This window comes from Lissotriton vulgaris, unplaced genomic scaffold (genome assembly GCF_964263255.1).
Source record: "Lissotriton vulgaris unplaced genomic scaffold, aLisVul1.2 SCAFFOLD_2005, whole genome shotgun sequence".
Taxonomy (NCBI): Eukaryota; Metazoa; Chordata; class Amphibia; order Caudata; family Salamandridae; genus Lissotriton; species Lissotriton vulgaris.
The window spans coordinates 362,893-380,442 of record NW_028250942.1 but is presented as its reverse complement, the minus strand read 5'-3'; the positions used below and the strand labels follow the sequence as shown (position 1 = coordinate 380,442).

Here is a 17,550-nt window from a genome sequence, read left to right as displayed (position 1 = left end):
AATCAGTGCACTCCAGAAGGCTGTAATCATCGGGCACACTGACAGAGTGCCACCTTATAGTTGGTGCACTGTCAGTGCGCCTCCTGAGAGCTTCCTTGCCTTTGTGCCCACATCTGTAATACACCACGGGTGCAGAGGCAAAGGGATTTTCTCATTTGCATGGGGCACGCCCCCACGCAAATGAGGGGACGCATTCTAAAGTTTGTGCTGGTGCTTTATGTGCGTCAGCGCTATTGGTATTACAGAAGGGGCTGCACTAGCATCTGCTGCCCCTTCTGTAATACCAAAGTGGGGACCAGGCAGAGCGGGAGGAAATACCCCTTGCGCCCCTAGAGCCCTTGTATAATACGGCCCCAGGAAGGATACAATAGGGTGTCTCTGGACATGAAGGGTGAACCTATATGCTACCAAATATAATGCCCAAATGTTTCTCAGGAGGACTCCTTTCTCTGCAAGGTGATAAAGATAGTGATTGCAGATGAAGCTGGGCTTTTAGTACTATGGGGACGTTAATGAAGGTTGGAACGCTGAGGTGGACAGATCATGCCCAACACTCATAGATCACAAGCAATACTGAAGCAACAAAAGGCCTTTTTACAGAACAGGAACTAATATATAGTCGGAGGTACTTCCATCTAGAGGACCAAGATTACTCCTTGTACTCCAAGGCCAATAGCTTTTACACACGAATAGACTACATATTTATCGTGTAGGCTCTGTTGCATAGGGTCAATAGAGTGAGCATAGCAGAGATATTTATCTTGGACCATGCCCAAGTGGGAGGCAGCAAGGCCCGACATTTTGATAGACAACTAAGCTGAACTAGTTCAGGCAATTCAAAACTATTTCACCATAAAGCATACTTCAATTGCTGTTTACTGGGATGCCTTTAAGACAATGGTTAGGGTGGTGGCAACAGCTCTGACTGTGAGGACCAAAAGGCAGAAGCAGCTTGTGGATGAACGATTAGTTGTAGATGTTAAGGAGGAGAAGTGGGAACACAAGCATAGGCATACGTTTGCAGGGCATGGATAGCCGCCCCAACTAAAAGCCCAACTGCAAGTAAGACATCTTTGTATGAACCTGGTAAGAAGGATGGAAGGTTACAGGCTTTGTGGTTATGGACACAAAGAGAAAAAGTGTACATATCCTGATAAGAAGTACTGCAGGTGAGATACGGGAAGACAAAAAAGGGAATAAGAGCTGTTCCACACCCTCTACCAATGGCCTTACTTCTGGGAGCAAAAAAATCGATGGGAATTACTGACCTCTATGCAGATGATATGGCTATGGGCCGACAGGGTCAGGGAATTGGACATGCCAAATGAACCCCAAGAAACACAACAAGCAATTAGTAGCTTAATACCAAACAAGTCTCCAAAACTTAAATGGCTTTATTGCACCATTTTATAATACTTTTACCTGGAAAGTAGGTAGGCGACTGCAGGTTCTACAGAGGCACAGCCCTGCTCAATTTGGATGTTAAGATCTTCACCACTGTACTTAGAAACAGGCCCCAAAGGGGCTCCCCTACCTGGTTGGTCATATCAATCTGGGTCTGTCAGGGGCAGGCAGGTTCAGGATAATATTTGGAGAGTGGCTAACTTACTTTATAAGAGGAAGGTAAAAAAAAGTCAGCTCTCATAATGGGTTTAAAAGCTGAAAGGTGTTTGATATGATTTGCTGATATTTCCTAGAGGCTGTAATATGGAAGATGGGCTAGGGCGGTTGATGATGGGGAGGATTTTGGCCAATAACCAGGCTCCAGAACCACGCATTATAAATAAGGGGAGCAGCGGGGGTGGGGTGGGAAAGTTTGCGTAAAGTTTTGGTTTTCATCTTCATTTTTCTATGAACAAATTGTACCCAAGGATATTGTCATTTTTGGTAATTTGTCAGTATATTGTCTCATAATGATATAGGTCAGGCAATTTGGTGAGCTGGAGAACAAAAATAGCTTATTTGCTGATAACGTCCAACTTACCCATGACTGAGCTGGGTACCTAGATTCCAACTATCTTGTGAGTTACTGAAAAGGATTACATGGATGAGAAAATCTAGGAGGTTAGTACATGAGAGTATCCAAACTTAGACTTTAAATCACTGGCAGATTCACCAACTGCAAGGGGAGTACAGAATCTATTGGTGGCAGGAGATTTTGAATCAGCTCCCACAGTCAATATGGTGATGTAGTGAGAGAGGAAAGGGAGCTGACCTTCAGGCATGCCATGGCAAGGTGGTGTTGGTGGCTGAGGACAAAGGAAGATGGGAACACAGCAGGTTCTGGATTCATAGAGAAAAGGTCAGCAGTCACTGCCATCAAGGAAACTCTGGGAAGGAAGGATGCTCAGCCAAATTTTACACACGACAGAACGTCCATTAAAGGAGGAGCCTAGAGGTACCAACAGGAACTCCACTAGAACCAGTGGAGGAAGGGCCCTACTTCCAATAACTTAGCACAGCGTCCAGAAGAGTGGGGTCATCCTTCTCGGGCTTGAGGTAATGTCTATCTTCCAATTGCCCCTCACACCATCCATTCCAACTCCCACTTCTCTCCAGATATGGTAGGAAAGTCCTTCCTTGTATGGTGGAAGGAGGGATGTCTCCAGGCAGTTATGGCTCCAGGCAGCCAATGCCTAGTCTTTCAGGGAATGCAAAAAAGAATTCAGGGTAGAAGACACTGACAGGCTGCAGTACTTGAAGCTGAGACATTGGGTGTTTAACCCTTCCAACAAGGACGTGACCCTCAGGCCTCTTACTGACTTTGAAAAGCTCATGACTACTTCTGATGGGTCAAAAAGACGGATATCTTTGAGTACATGCCGTAGTCTTGAGCTGTAAGGTACGCCCGCACTGGAAATGAAAAGAGAAATAGGAGAGGGATGTCAGCAGGCCTGTTGAGATGATGAGTGGCAAAATATGCGGGGAGATGTTCATAGATTTTTTTTAAGAGCATCCTTCATATAATGATATTACATTAATTAACATAGTATTGTTTTTTAGCTCTACATCGCCTGCACCCATTTTACCCAGAGGCTCAAGAGAAGTGTTGGGGGTGTGGTAAGGAGACAAGATTAATGCTGCACCTTTGGGACATTAAACGTTTCTGACAAGAAATACTCGATCAAGTAGGGAAGAGTGGGGATATCCTTTATCAGTTGACTCTTGTATGGCTCAGTTACAGATCCGGCCTAGCAACCGGAAATGTTTGTCTAGAGCCCATAAAATCTTAATAGCTTGCATCCTGAGGGCAGCACAAAGGATAGCTGCTTTACAATGGAAGCAAAGGGCTCAACCAAAGGAGGTCATGAGGACCACCGGCTGTGGCACACACTTTTTCTGGAGACTGAACAAATATACAAAGAGTTGCTCTCAATAATTATCTTTAGGTTCGGTAGAGGAGTGATAAGACCATTATATCACAAAAAGCTCCTGCTTCACCTGTATTCCTTCAGTTCCTGAACAAATCAACCGATAATCACTGATCTACTAAAAATATACTTTACTTTTTTTTTAAATTTCTTTACTTGTCACAAATGTAAAAACTATTTTCAGTTGTTATAACATTTTCATTTCAAATGTATAGTCAACAATACATATCATACATTGTAGTTATATTTTACAATTTAAGGTACAAAATGCAATCCATTAGTCACAACCCCTAAAACAAATCTAAAACCTTCACAAACATAAATCAGGACACCTCATACATACTCATAAGCAATCAGTCACAATATCCCCAACCGCTCCTTCAACACCACAATGAGGAGATTGTCATTTATATTATCTACAATTGTTGGACAGTGGTATGGGACTTAGAAACAGTCCAAACCTTTCATGTAACTTGAAGCAACAATGGAAATGGTTCAATAAATTTGGGCCCCATTGTTGCAGTATCTGATGAACATCTTCAGGGAATTATATCACCCACCCACCCTTAGACTTAGACTTAGTGTGAGGCAACCATTTCATTAGGGCCCGATTAGAGCAAAGAGGAGCTCATGCAGGGGGAATGTGACCATGCGGGTATAGGTGCCTGGTGCCCCAGATGCCTCAGGTGTGCCCTCCTGCCTCGCTTGCTACCTTACTTTTTGTTTTATCTGCTTTTTGCTATGTTTCCTTGTGTGCTGTTTGACCTGCTTTTTGCTTTGGTTCTGTGGGGTGCTGCTCACACTCCAAAACTTACAACCGTTTCCAGTCCGCCTCCCGAACTCCGCCTCCTCCCAGGAGCTACTTATGGTAGCTGCAGCACGACCCCATTGAGTAGGTGTCTGGTGCCCCAGCTGGCTCATGTAAGCTCTGCTGCCTGCCTTGCTGACTACATTACTTAACTTTTTTGTTTTACTTGCATTTTGCTCTGCTTGCTTTATGCTTTGTTTTACCTGCTTTTTGCTTGTTTTACCCGCTTTTTGATTTTGTTCTGTGGAGTGCTGCTCACACGCCACAACTTATTGTCATTTTCAACCCCATCTCCCGAGCTCCCCCACCCCCAAACCCTACCTAATGGCTGCAGCGTGCAGCGACCATGCCAAAGGCAAGTCTATCTGAGTTCGTCCACGCCTGACCACTGCTTCCACGCCGCACCCCAGTCAGGCCCTTCTCATGCTCACATTGCCACTTGTCATCTCACCCACACCCGAGCATCCAGCACCATACCCGTCCACCACCCTCAAGCACCCACCATTCACCACTCCCATACACCCACCAGCCACCACCAAACACTTGCATGCTTGCTACTCAACACCCGCTAACCTCAACAAATATGCCACTGAGGTTTGGATCGTCATCCACACACATGCACCAGAACTTGCTTTCCTTATGGAAACATGGCTTAGCCCATCATCTGCCCCTGACATCGCCAACACCATCCCAGCAGGATACAAGGTCCTGCACTAGGACAGACCTTCAAAGCCTGGAGGAGGTGTCAGAATAATTCACAAAGACAATATAAATTGCACTGCCAACAATGATCCAGTTATGACCTTCACACAGCAGCTCCAACTCAAGATCCAGATGGACCGCAAATCAACCACTAAGAGTCCTCACCTACCTAAAGAACTCTTACGATCATCAAAAGATTTACCCACCCCGCAGCCACATACAACTCCATCACCCTATTGTAAGACCTCTGCAATTTACTCTCAGATTTCTTCCATGACAACAACATATACAAGAAATTTCGATCCTCCACCTCTTCCAACAACCCCTTCCTCACTGAACAGCCCTCACCACTGGAGCCCCAAGACTCTCCAACTGAATGCCGTCTTTGTGAGCCTTTTGCCCGCTCCCACTTTTTCCATCATCTCTGAAACCTTCCATCTCTCTAGAAAGCCTTTGAAGAGCATTGTTAGAGGGGCTGACAACACTTTCCCAAGTTTGTTAAATATCGTATTTTAGGATCTTTTTAATTCTAGGGCAATACAAAAAAGGTACCAGAAGAGCAAAAACGTGGGTCATTTGTGAAAAGAGCACCAAACCGGCACCTTCGTCACATTGAAAAAGTATTTGGATTGGTACGTTTAGGATTGCTGTGGCAAGGGAATGGTCGGATGAGAAGGAGAACAGCTTTGGTCGCAGCTGCCTAACCCGGAAGCACAGCTTAGGGTACCACATCCCAGGTGCCCTCGGACTAACAGGGGAAGCAAGGGTTTGCCAGAATTAACGGTTTAGACCTGAATGCATGTAGGTCTTAAGTCAACGAAGAGGATATAGTCTTCACTTTGAAGAAAGGGAAATGTATGCAGTAGAGTAGAATGTGGCCTGTTTAGTCAGTTTAAGAACTACTAGGCACAGCCTTCACGATATACGTAACAAGAGGATATATGAAAGGAATGACAATAAAGGACCTGACATTGTCTGAGCAGCAGCTATGCTCAATGTGTAAGAGGATTCAGGGCAAGCAGGGCACCTAAATGCTTACGGGGAGGCTGGGCTGCCCACTTCGGTAGTATCGTCAGCGGGACCATTGAGACCTAAATAGTCACTCTTTGGAAGTCAAATGGCTGGCACAGCCATCATAAAAGTCTCAGTAACTATGTTTTTTTCAACTAAAAATAAATACCATTCTCCTGCATGCCAAAACCTGAAAGAGGAAGCCATGCAAAAGAACAGGGACATCCTCCTTCTGCTCAGGTAGTGACACTGCAATATTTACTTTTCACTGTAAGATTGTGTTACATTTGCAGGAATAAAACCACCTGTGATCAGTGGTGTCTCAGCCAGTGGGGCACTAAACGTAGCAGAAGGGTAACTGGAGGTAAAGACGGACTATCAATTCCCCCTGTAAGACCCGCTCTGATGGCCATGTGCCAGATAAAAATACAAAGATGGGGAAAGCACAGTGGGTCTCGAGTAAGAAAAAACACTCGCCACAGGCCAAGGGAACAGGAAGGTGCAGTATGAAATGGAGGCAGTGAGAGACAATTAGAGGGTTCAGCAGTCACTGATCAGGGTACGTTGATATGGGCTGCAAGAACTATGCATCTCAACACAGCTTCCTGGGAAAAATTGTAAAGACCATAAAGAGATGCCAGGCGCTAATGCCTGTTGTGACTCTGGGGCACTTCTCTAATATGGCCCCAGGTCCTCAGCTTTTTGTGGAATGGCAGATGTGTAATCACTTCTTTCAAGTACGCCAGCTGCGCCAGACACATTCTAACTTAAAAATAATAGCTGGCAAAAAAAGGACTGCATTTATATCTCAATGCTTTCTGACTTAGTTCTAGGATAAATTCCATACCAGTCAATTCGCAAGCATGGCGTGAGTAGTTCCAGGCACACCTTGTGATCTGCACTTTTTCAGTTTACCACATGAGGCAACTTGTTTTATTTAATTGATAACGGGTGACAGAACTCTAGTTAATTAAACATAAAGATAGTCACGTGCTATTTTGAGGTATCCCAAGAAGAATATGCTGTAGTGCTTGCCATGCACAATTCTACACATGAACCCTGGCTTTGCTGTCGCAATCACTTGGTGGGTCAGCTCCAGAGTCAGAAAAGTCATGCGCTCTACAATGTTTCCTAGATCTTCAGAGGATTAAATTATGGGACGTCTGTGAATATCGGATCCAGCAGCTAGTAATGAGCTAGTTCGGGGCTTCGGCTGGCTCAACTGGAATATGCTGAATTTGTCCCGGTGTAATTTGCCGACACCAGGACACAGTCAACAGCGCCCACATGTTGTCTGCTTCCTGTTGAGAGCAGCAACTTGCGGGAGGAGAAAGGACTTTCGCATTTTCATTTCCAGCCAGGACCTAAACAAAAGGCTGATTTAAAGGGCCATCAGCTCTCCTTTTGTTCAAGTATCCTCCTGGGTGGGAGCCATTTAGAAATTAACACCTTACCACCAATGAAAAGAAGGGAAACAATGCAAAGCCGATATGTTAGAGATATGTTTGGACTGTAAGAATGTCAGCTATATCTGTCTGCATTATTAGTTACACAAATAACGATTTAAATAGCATGTATTCATTTTTTTAAATGTAATTATTTTATATCCCTACTGATTCTAACGTAGGATGTCAGAGCGCTTTACATGCGTCAGTGGAGGACCAAATCATGTGGCAGGGAAAATTAAATTATGTGGCAATAAAAGGCAAATTATGCTGCATAATGCGGCACATTATGGAATAGTATTACTTCCTTTTTTTGTCATTTTCACACTGAGTAACACTGGGCAGTGGCGGCTTCCCCATTAAGGCGGAGGAGCATCGCCCCACTTCTCTCTGAGCAGTGCAAAAAGGAAAAATAAAATAATGATAACGCAATGTTATTATCATTTTATTTTTCAGTACTGAGCCAGTTTAAGGCGAGGCAGAGCTGAGCTATCATCACGAAGCAGGGAGGAGGGGTGGTGGGCACCATAAGTGTGCATTACAGTTTGGTCGGCCATCTTAGGATGACCAAAACGGACATGCGCACTTAGCATTTCTCCATCCGGCTATGTTGCACAGCTCGGTGGAGAAAAGTCCAAGGCTCTGTCTGTACGGCAATCACAACGCTGCTTTGACAGCAGCATTTTGATTGGCTTAGGGGAGACTGGGAGCCTGTTTGCAGTTGGGAACTGACAGGAACAGAAGAAGGCGGAGGAGGGTCGGCAGCCGGGAGGTAAGTGATCTTTTCATCCCCGCCTCACCACCTTTGTTCCGTAGCAGCCACCACTGTGTCTGAGCAAAGGTTTCACACCAATAGTACCAGCTTAACACACAAATAAAGCATTAGGCAATAGAAAGGACACCAGCCAACCTTTGCAAAGGGTCTTCCACTGAGTTGCAACCAAGTTTTTATTAGCTTATTGAGGTAATTGGAATTTTTATGGTAAATTGTGTCCCCTAACGTAGACCCCAACGGCTCCATGTACGCACTTCAAGTACATGTAATTTCCCTCCATAACCGAATCTGAAGACGCAAATACATTTGCGTCCAACGTTAACATGTCCTTTATCAGATCCACCATGAATGGATCGATAATTCCGTTCCGAAGTATGCCATGCCACCGTCTTTATGTGGATTTAGAAAAGGGGGTGGTGATGAACAGAGTGTCTGAGTTAAACAGACCACTCTTACCCAGTCCAAAGATCAGGGCTTGATCCATCACCGTTATTTATCTCACTGCCCCATCCCAGCTCAGAACCTGGCTATATGCAAATCAGTCTGTCCCTGGCCCAGTGCATCATGGGAACAGGGCAGACTAAACTACCAAGCCAATTCTTCACCAGAAAGGAGACAAGCTACCGGGGACCGGTTTCTGGCATTTCAGCCTTCTTCGGCCCGGCTTGCTTGAATCCTGATGGAGCAGTGAGAAAGGGACTCATGTCTGAGTATACCCTGCCACACCTATAGTGGCCAAAAACGATTTAGAAAAGGGGGTGGTGATGAACAGAGTGTCTGAGTTAAACAGACCACTCTTATCCAGTCCAAAGATCAGGGCTTGATCCATCACCGTTATTTATCTCACTGCCCCATCCCAGCTCAGAACCTGGCTATATGCAAATCAGTCTGTCCCTGGCCCAGTGCATCATGGGAACAGGGCAGACTAAACTACCAAGCCAATTTTTCACCAGAAAGGAGACAAGCTACCGGGGACCGGTTTCTGGCATTTCAGCCTTCTTCGGCCCGGCTTGCTTGAATCCTGATGGAGCAGTGAGAAAGGGACTCATGTCTGAGTATACCCTGCCACACCTATAGTGGCCAAAAACGATTTAGAAAAGGGGGTGGTGATGAACAGAGTGTCTGAGTTAAACAGACCACTCTTACCCAGTCCAAAGATCAGGGCTTGATCCATCACCGTTATTTATCTCACTGCCCCATCCCAGCTCAGAACCTGGCTATATGCAAATCAGTCTGTCCCTGGCCCAGTGCATCATGGGAACAGGGCAGACTAATCTACCAAGCCAATTCTTCACCAGAAAGGAGACAAGCTACCGGGGACCGGTTTCTGGCATTTCAGCCTTCTTCGGCCCGGCTTGCTTGAATCCTGATGGAGCAGTGAGAAAGGGACTCATGTCTGAGTATACCCTGCCACACCTATAGTGGCCAAAAACGATTTAGAAAAGGGGGTGGTGATGAACAGAGTGTCTGAGTTAAACAGACCACTCTTACCCAGTCCAAAGATCAGGGCTTGATCCATCACCGTTATTTATCTCACTGCCCCATCCCAGCTCAGAACCTGGCTATATGCAAATCAGTCTGTCCCTGGCCCAGTGCATCATGGGAACAGGGCAGACTAAACTACCAAGCCAATTCTTCACCAGAAAGGAGACAAGCTACCGGGGACCGGTTTCTGGCATTTCAGCCTTCTTCGGCCCGGCTTGCTTGAATCCTGATGGAGCAGTGAGAAAGGGACTCATGTCTGAGTATACCCTGCCACACCTATAGTGGCCAAAAACGATTTAGAAAAGGGGGTGGTGATGAACAGAGTGTCTGAGTTAAACAGACCACTCTTACCCAGTCCAAAGATCAGGGCTTGATCCATCACCGTTATTTATCTCACTGCCCCATCCCAGCTCAGAACCTGGCTATATGCAAATCAGTCTGTCCCTGGCCCAGTGCATCATGGGAACAGGGCAGACTAAACTACCAAGCCAATTCTTCACCAGAAAGGAGACAAGCTACCGGGGACCGGTTTCTGGCATTTCAGCCGTCTTCGGCCCGGCTTGCTTATATCCTGATGGAGCAGTGAGAAAGGTACTCATGTCTGAGTATACCCTGCCACACCTATAGTGGCCAAAAACGATTTAGAAAAGGGGGTGGTGATGAACAGAGTGTCTGAGTTAAACAGACCACTCTTACCCAGTCCAAAGATCAGGGCTTGATCCATCACCGTTATTTATCTCACTGCCCCATCCCAGCTCAGAACCTGGCTATATGCAAATCAGTCTGTCCCTGGCCCAGTGCATCATGGGAACAGGGCAGACTAAACTACCAAGCCAATTCTTCACCAGAAAGGAGACAAGCTACCGGGGACCGGTTTCTGGCATTTCAGCCTTCTTCGGCCCGGCTTGCTTGAATCCTGATGGAGCAGTGAGAAAGGGACTCATGTCTGAGTATACCCTGCCACACCTATAGTGGCCAAAAACGATTTAGAAAAGGGGGTGGTGATGAACAGAGTGTCTGAGTTAAACAGACCACTCTTACCCAGTCCAAAGATCAGGGCTTGATCCATCACCGTTATTTATCTCACTGCCCCATCCCAGCTCAGAACCTGGCTATATGCAAATCAGTCTGTCCCTGGCCCAGTGCATCATGGGAACAGGGTAGACTAAACTACCAAGCCAATTCTTCACCAGAAAGGAGACAAGCTACCGGGGACCGGTTTCTGGCATTTCAGCCTTCTTCGGCCCGGCTTGCTTGAATCCTGATGGAGCAGTGAGAAAGGGACTCATGTCTGAGTATACCCTGCCACACCTATAGTGGCCAAAAACGATTTAACAAAGGGGGTGGTGATGAACAGAGTGTCTGAGTTAAACAGACCACTCTTACCCAGTCCAAAGATCAGGGCTTGATCCATCACCGTTATTTATCTCACTGCCCCATCCCAGCTCAGAACCTGGCTATATGCAAATCAGTCTGTCCCTGGCCCAGTGCATCATGGGAACAGGGCAGACTAAACTACCAAGCCAATTCTTCACCAGAAAGGAGACAAGCTACCGGGGACCGGTTTCTGGCATTTCAGCCTTCTTCGGCCCGGCTTGCTTGAATCCTGATGGAGCAGTGAGAAAGGGACTCATGTCTGAGTATACCCTGCCACACCTATAGTGGCCAAAAACGATTTAGAAAAGGGGGTGGTGATGAACAGAGTGTCTGAGTTAAACAGACCACTCTTACCCAGTCCAAAGATCAGGGCTTGATCCATCACCGTTATTTATCTCACTGCCCCATCTCAGCTCAGAACCTGGCTATATGCAAATCAGTCTGTCCCTGGCCCAGTGCATCATGGGAACAGGGCAGACTAAACTACCAAGCCAATTCTTCACCAGAAAGGAGACAAGCTACCGGGGACCGGTTTCTGGCATTTCAGCCTTCTTCGGCCCGGCTTGCTTGAATCCTGATGGAGCAGTGAGAAAGGGACTCATGTCTGAGTATACCCTGCCACACCTATAGTGGCCAAAAACGATTTAGAAAAGGGGGTGGTGATGAACAGAGTGTCTGAGTTAAACAGACCACTCTTACCCAGTCCAAAGATCAGGGCTTGATCCATCACCGTTATTTATCTCACTGCCCCATCCCAGCTCAGAACCTGGCTATATGCAAATCAGTCTGTCCCTGGCCCAGTGCATCATGGAAACAGGGTAGACTAAACTACCAAGCCAATTCTTCACCAGAAAGGAGACAAGCTACCGGGGACCGGTTTCTGGCATTTCAGCCTTCTTCGGCCCGGCTTGCTTGAATCCTGATGGAGCAGTGAGAAAGGGACTCATGTCTGAGTATACCCTGCCACTATTTTTGTCCACCCTAAGCGTGGAAGGGTATTCTCAGATGTGAGACCCTTGCTCATTGCACCATCAGGATTCAAGCAAACCGGGCCGAAGACGGCTGTAATGCCAGAAACCGGTCCCCGGGAGCTTGTTTCCTTCCCAGTGTAAGAATTGGCTTTTGTAGTTTGGTTTGCCCTGTTCCCATCATGAACTGGGACAGGAACAGACTAATTTGCATACAGCCAGGTTCTGAAACTGGGATGGTGCAGTGAGCTAAAAAACGGTGTTGGATCTAGCCCTGATCTCTTGACTGGGTGAGAGCTTTCTGCTTAATTCAGAGACTCTGTCCCTCACCACCCCTTTTTGTAAATATTTTTGTCCACCCTAAGCGTGGAAGGGTATTCTCAGATGTGAGACCCTTGCTCATTGCACCATCAGGATTCAAGCAAACCGGGCCGAAGACGGCTGTAATGCCAGAAACCGGTCCCCGGGAGCTTGTTTCCTTCCCAGTGTAAGAATTGGCTTTTGTAGTTTGGTTTGCCCTGTTCCCATCATGCACTTGGACAGGAACAGACTAATTTGCATACAGCCAGGTTCTGAAACTGGGATGGTGCAGTGAGCTAAAAAACGGTGTTGGATCTAGCCCTGATCTCTTGACTGGGTGAGAGCTTTCTGCTTAATTCAGAGACTCTGTCCCTCACCACCCCTTTTTGTAAATACCGTCTTTATGTGGTGCACTTTCACGTTTTCCTGGCTCTGCCGAGCTAGGCCCTGATTTCTGTCTTCAAGCCATTTCTGTCTCTGCCTCTGAAAGCTGCAGCATGGAGACGCATCCCTGACCTCTACCTTACTTCTTGCCAACCGAGCGGTGCCCGGCTCGGTCTGGTCTGCCTGCCAAAAACAGTATTTACCTTCAAGTTATCAGCGTAGCCAGCTCAGCCCCTCGAAAACACATTCCTGTCTAGTGATTTAGGTAAACATATCCCCGGCTGCAGAGCAAAGAGCAAGTCTTCCTGTCCCCGTGCAAGTAATTTACAGTTCCCGTTACCATGGTAGGCCCCTGTCTCCGAGCATTTGCACCTAGACACGCATACATTCAGTATAGAGTAGCCTCTGCCCAAGAGACCTTTTACTCCAGATTAAACATCCTCCAAACACAGGATATCAGATATGTTTAGGGACAGGTCGATCTGACATGCCAGCCTAGAGAGGGAGGTTGGCTTGCCTCTTATCGAGGTTCCTGTAGATCAAGAAGGCCCTTATGTACACAGTCAGGTATTAGGGAAGGATAGAACATTTTTAATTTTCCCACATGGGCAAGCAGGACAACCATCAGTCACGACGAGGTTCCAGGGGCACCCCTCTCAGGCTCACAGAATGTTTCCCTTGGATTTTCAGGAAAGCCTATCGTTAATGAAGTATCGAAACCAGTTCCCCTTGCAGTTGGTCCATTGTCCCGCACTACAGATTTATTGCTCACGAAATCATGCCCAGAAAACTTGCTTGGTATAAAGACCCTGAAAGCTCTAGGAGCTGTAATTTGTTGTTCTCCGGAAGGAGTAAGGTTGTTCCTCCGTGATTTTAAGGGACATTATGTATTGAGAGATTTTGACCCCAGGTTACAGAATGTTCCTGCACATTTATGGGCAAAAGGCCCCACTGATGTAGGTTGTATGCACATTACTCCATATCGTGTTACACTCAAGCCAGGAGTAGTACTACCACGCATCCGACAATACAAGTTACCACCAGATGCTGTAGTGGCTTTACTGAAAATCATTGACGAGCTGATTGCACAAGGAGTGGTTGTAGAAACCGACTTCAATGTTTGTAATTCCCCTATCATTCCAATTCTTAAACGTACTGATCCAAATGCACCTCCAGTTTATCGATTAGTTATCGATTTACGGGAATTGAATAAATGCATTGTACCACAATATCCTGTGGTCCCAGATATTTCGTCCTTATTGACAACTATTGATTCTGAGGCGACGTTCTTTACTGTAATCGATCTCAAGAACGCCTTCTTTAGTGTTCCTATTGACCCGGAAAGCCAATATCTTTTCGGATTCTGTTTAAATGGCCGAAGCTTCAAATTTGCACGCGCACCTCAAGGATTCACAGAAAGCCCCAGCATCTACAGCCAAGCATTAAAACGACAACTTGACAGTATTCACATGCCTGCTAACACTGCCCTACTCCAATACGTCGATGATCTGTTGATCACCGCCCGTAGTGAACCAGAATGTGAACAAGCATCACTGACAGTTTTACTTTTCTTGGCAGACAAGGGACACAAGGTGTCTCCTTCGAAGCTACAATTCTGTGCTCAGCAAGTGGTGTACCTTGGGCACTTGCTGACCAAGTGGGGTAGGCAGCTGACACCTGAACGAATTCAGTTAATTGCACATCTTCCGCAACCCAAGACACAGAAAGAAGTACGAGCCTTCATTGGACTCACTTCCTATTGCAGACAATGGATTCCACAATATGCATTTCTAGCTAAACCACTCATACAGTTGACAACACAGGAGGCAGCGTCTTCGTCTGTTCTCCCATGGACTCAGGAACACACACAAGCTTTTGACGAATTAAAGAAAGCCTTATGTCAAGCACCTGTTTTAGCTACACCATGTTACAGCAAACCTTTTACACTTTTTGTCACAGAACGCGATGGCACAGCGTTGTCGGTTCTCACTCAGTTACAAGCAGATAAACACAGACCGTGTGCTTATTTTTCGAGTACATTGGATCCAGTAGCCCAGGCCTTGCCTGCATGCTTAAAGTCAGTTGCAGCTACAGCTCTAGCAATTAGACAAAGTGACTCCATTGTATTAGGACATCAATTGACAGTACAAGTTCCACATTCTGTAGAGGTTCTTTTAAACAGAACCCAGACTCAACACTTGACTATAGCACGACTGACAGGTTATGAATTGACGTTATTCCAACCACACATAGAAATCAGACGTTGTAATACACTGAATCCTGCTACACTTTTACCATCGAGCACAACAGATCCTGCTCCACATGACTGCATAGATGTGGTTGACACAGTTACGAAACCCAGACAAGACTTGACAGATGTCGCATTACCTGATCCAGACCTGACACTTTATGTGGATGGTTCATGTCTAAGAACAAGCACAGGAGAGTTAGTGGCCGCGTATACAGTGACCACTGAAACTGAAGTCATAGAAACACATCGTATTGACACTCTGTCAGCCCAAGCAGCAGAGCTCATTGCTCTGACCCAAGCCTGTATACGTGCAAAGAACCAGAAAGTAAACATATACACAGATTCCCGTTATGCATTCGGAGTTGTACACGACTTCGGTGTTCTCTGGCAAGAAAGAGGTTTCTTGACCTCTCACGGAGCCAAGATCCAACATGGCCCCCTCATTCAAGCCCTATTAGAAGCAATACATTTGCCTACAGCCATAGCTATCATGAAGTGCAAGGCACATGCAAAAGTCACAGACAAGATTTCTCAGGGTAACGACTTTGCAGATCGAATAGCGAAACATACAGCATTGACTCATACTCAAACGACTGACATGACAAAGACGGATGCAACTTCACAGACACATTGTATGACAGTCAGGGACCCCACACAAGATGTCATCGACATACAGACACATACCACTCCAGATGAAATAAAGAAATGGGCTGAACAAGGAGGGGTCCAGACAGACCAAGGATGGATGACGAAGGGAAAGACCACATGGTTTCTCCCCGACTCTATGGTTCAAGTTATTATTAACACAGCACATAGTCCAGCACATTTAGGAGAAAAAGCCATGTTAGACAGTGTACAGAATCTTTGGTTCAACAAGCATTTACGAGCAGCAGCAAAACAGAAAGTGCGTACCTGCATGATCTGTTGTCAGTTCAATCCAGGAAAAGGGATTCCCGTAGAGCAAGGTGGATTCCATCCTCCCGACTATCCTTTTGAAGTCCTCCAGATGGATTATATCCAGATGGACAGATGCCGAGGATTTAAGTATGTCCTCGTAGTCGTATGTGCCCTATCCAGATGGACAGAAGCATATCCCGTCCCAGATTACACTGCCCCGACCACTGCCAGGCAGTTGGTTCGTGAGTTTTTTCCTCGATACGGTTTGCCCCGTGTCGTGTATTCAGATAACGGTCAGCCATTCTCATCCGAACTCATGAAGCAGGTCTCTCTTCTATTGGGGTACCAGTGGAAGTTTCACTGTGTCCGGCATCCTGAGGCAGCAGGTCTCGTGGAGCGACACAATCAGACTCTGAAAACTCGCCTTGCAAAAGTGTGTAAAGAGAAGGGAGTGGATTGGATAGTAGCATTGCCAGTTGCTCTTTTTTATATGAGAATGGTAGCTCATTCCAGAACAGGGCTATCCCCGTATGAGGTGGTCTTCGGTAGACCTCCTAATATGTGGGGGACGCCTCTGCCGCGAAAAATTACTGATGTTGATAGTACTATGTTGACAGATTACCTTGCTTCCTTGATGTCTGCACTACAATCATGTCGTTCAGTGGTCGCGGCAGCTTTCCCAGACAACACCGAGGTGAAGCCACACAAGATCGTCCCTGGTGACCTCGTATACATCCGCAACTTCGATCGGAAGAGTCCGCTGGAGCCCCGCTGGAAGGAGCCGAAAATTGTTTTGTTAACTACAAGGACTGCAGTCAAATTGGAGGGCCGTAAGGGCTGGCTCCACTCGAGTCACGTGAAAAGACATTATGGACTTCCGCCAAAATCCGAATCCCAGAACTCCCACGTACCAGTGACTGATACCAAACTCCCCCTTCTAGAGAAAACTCCCCAAGAGGAGTATCGCCAAAAGTTGAGGTCTAGTAAGTCAGACAGTTTAATTGTTTAAGTCCCCCCCTGGGTGAAGCGGTTAGGCAGTTCTGACAATGTATAAGATAGACCCAAATAGAGAGAGAGATAGACAGGAGACCAAGAAACGAGAATATTGTAAAAGTCTCCGGAGCAGATGTGTCTGCACATTACTTATTATGTTTTTTCTGAGTCTTACGATTATTGCTTTAAGTTGGATGCTTTATATGTATTTTCCTCTTGCACATTTTTCTAACAACACTGCAGAACACACGTTTAGTGCTCTACCCCCACACGAATTGTCTTATCGACTTGCGTTGCGCAACAATACATTTATTCGTATGTTACATCATTCTCACCAGACCAACAATGCTACTAATTGTTGGATATGTGGCCGACTCCTTCCCTATCAGAACTACAAGGGAGCTCTGCCTCTCTTTCCTTACCCGTTTACACACAATGGTTCCTGTGGTGCCTGGTTTAGTTTAATATCTTCTATAGACACTGACTCTAAGGTTTCCCAAGGCAATTGGATATGGGGAAATTTGAACACAGTCATGAACAAAGCATGTTTTCCGAACGAAGAAGGTCTTCCACAAATGACAGGGACAGATCTAGAAAACGAAGTGAATGAGACTACCTCAGCTTTGGGCAACTTAACAGAGGAGCAGTCTGCTATGAGACTTGTCGTTCTTCAGAACCGCCTTGTCCTTGACGTCATCCTGGCCGATAGGGGCGGGGCTTGTAGAGTCATCGGATCCAGTTGCTGCGTATTTATTCCAAATAATGCGCCATCAGTCTATAAGG

General features: G+C 46.2%; 1 protein-coding gene across 1 annotated transcript in view; it reads right to left on the bottom strand.

The window, feature by feature from the left end:
* Window positions 1-17,550, bottom strand: part of LOC147663075 (small ribosomal subunit protein mS27-like) — a 439,048-nt gene that overhangs the window by 76,293 nt on the left and 345,205 nt on the right. The gene's annotated exons all lie outside the window — the stretch shown is intronic.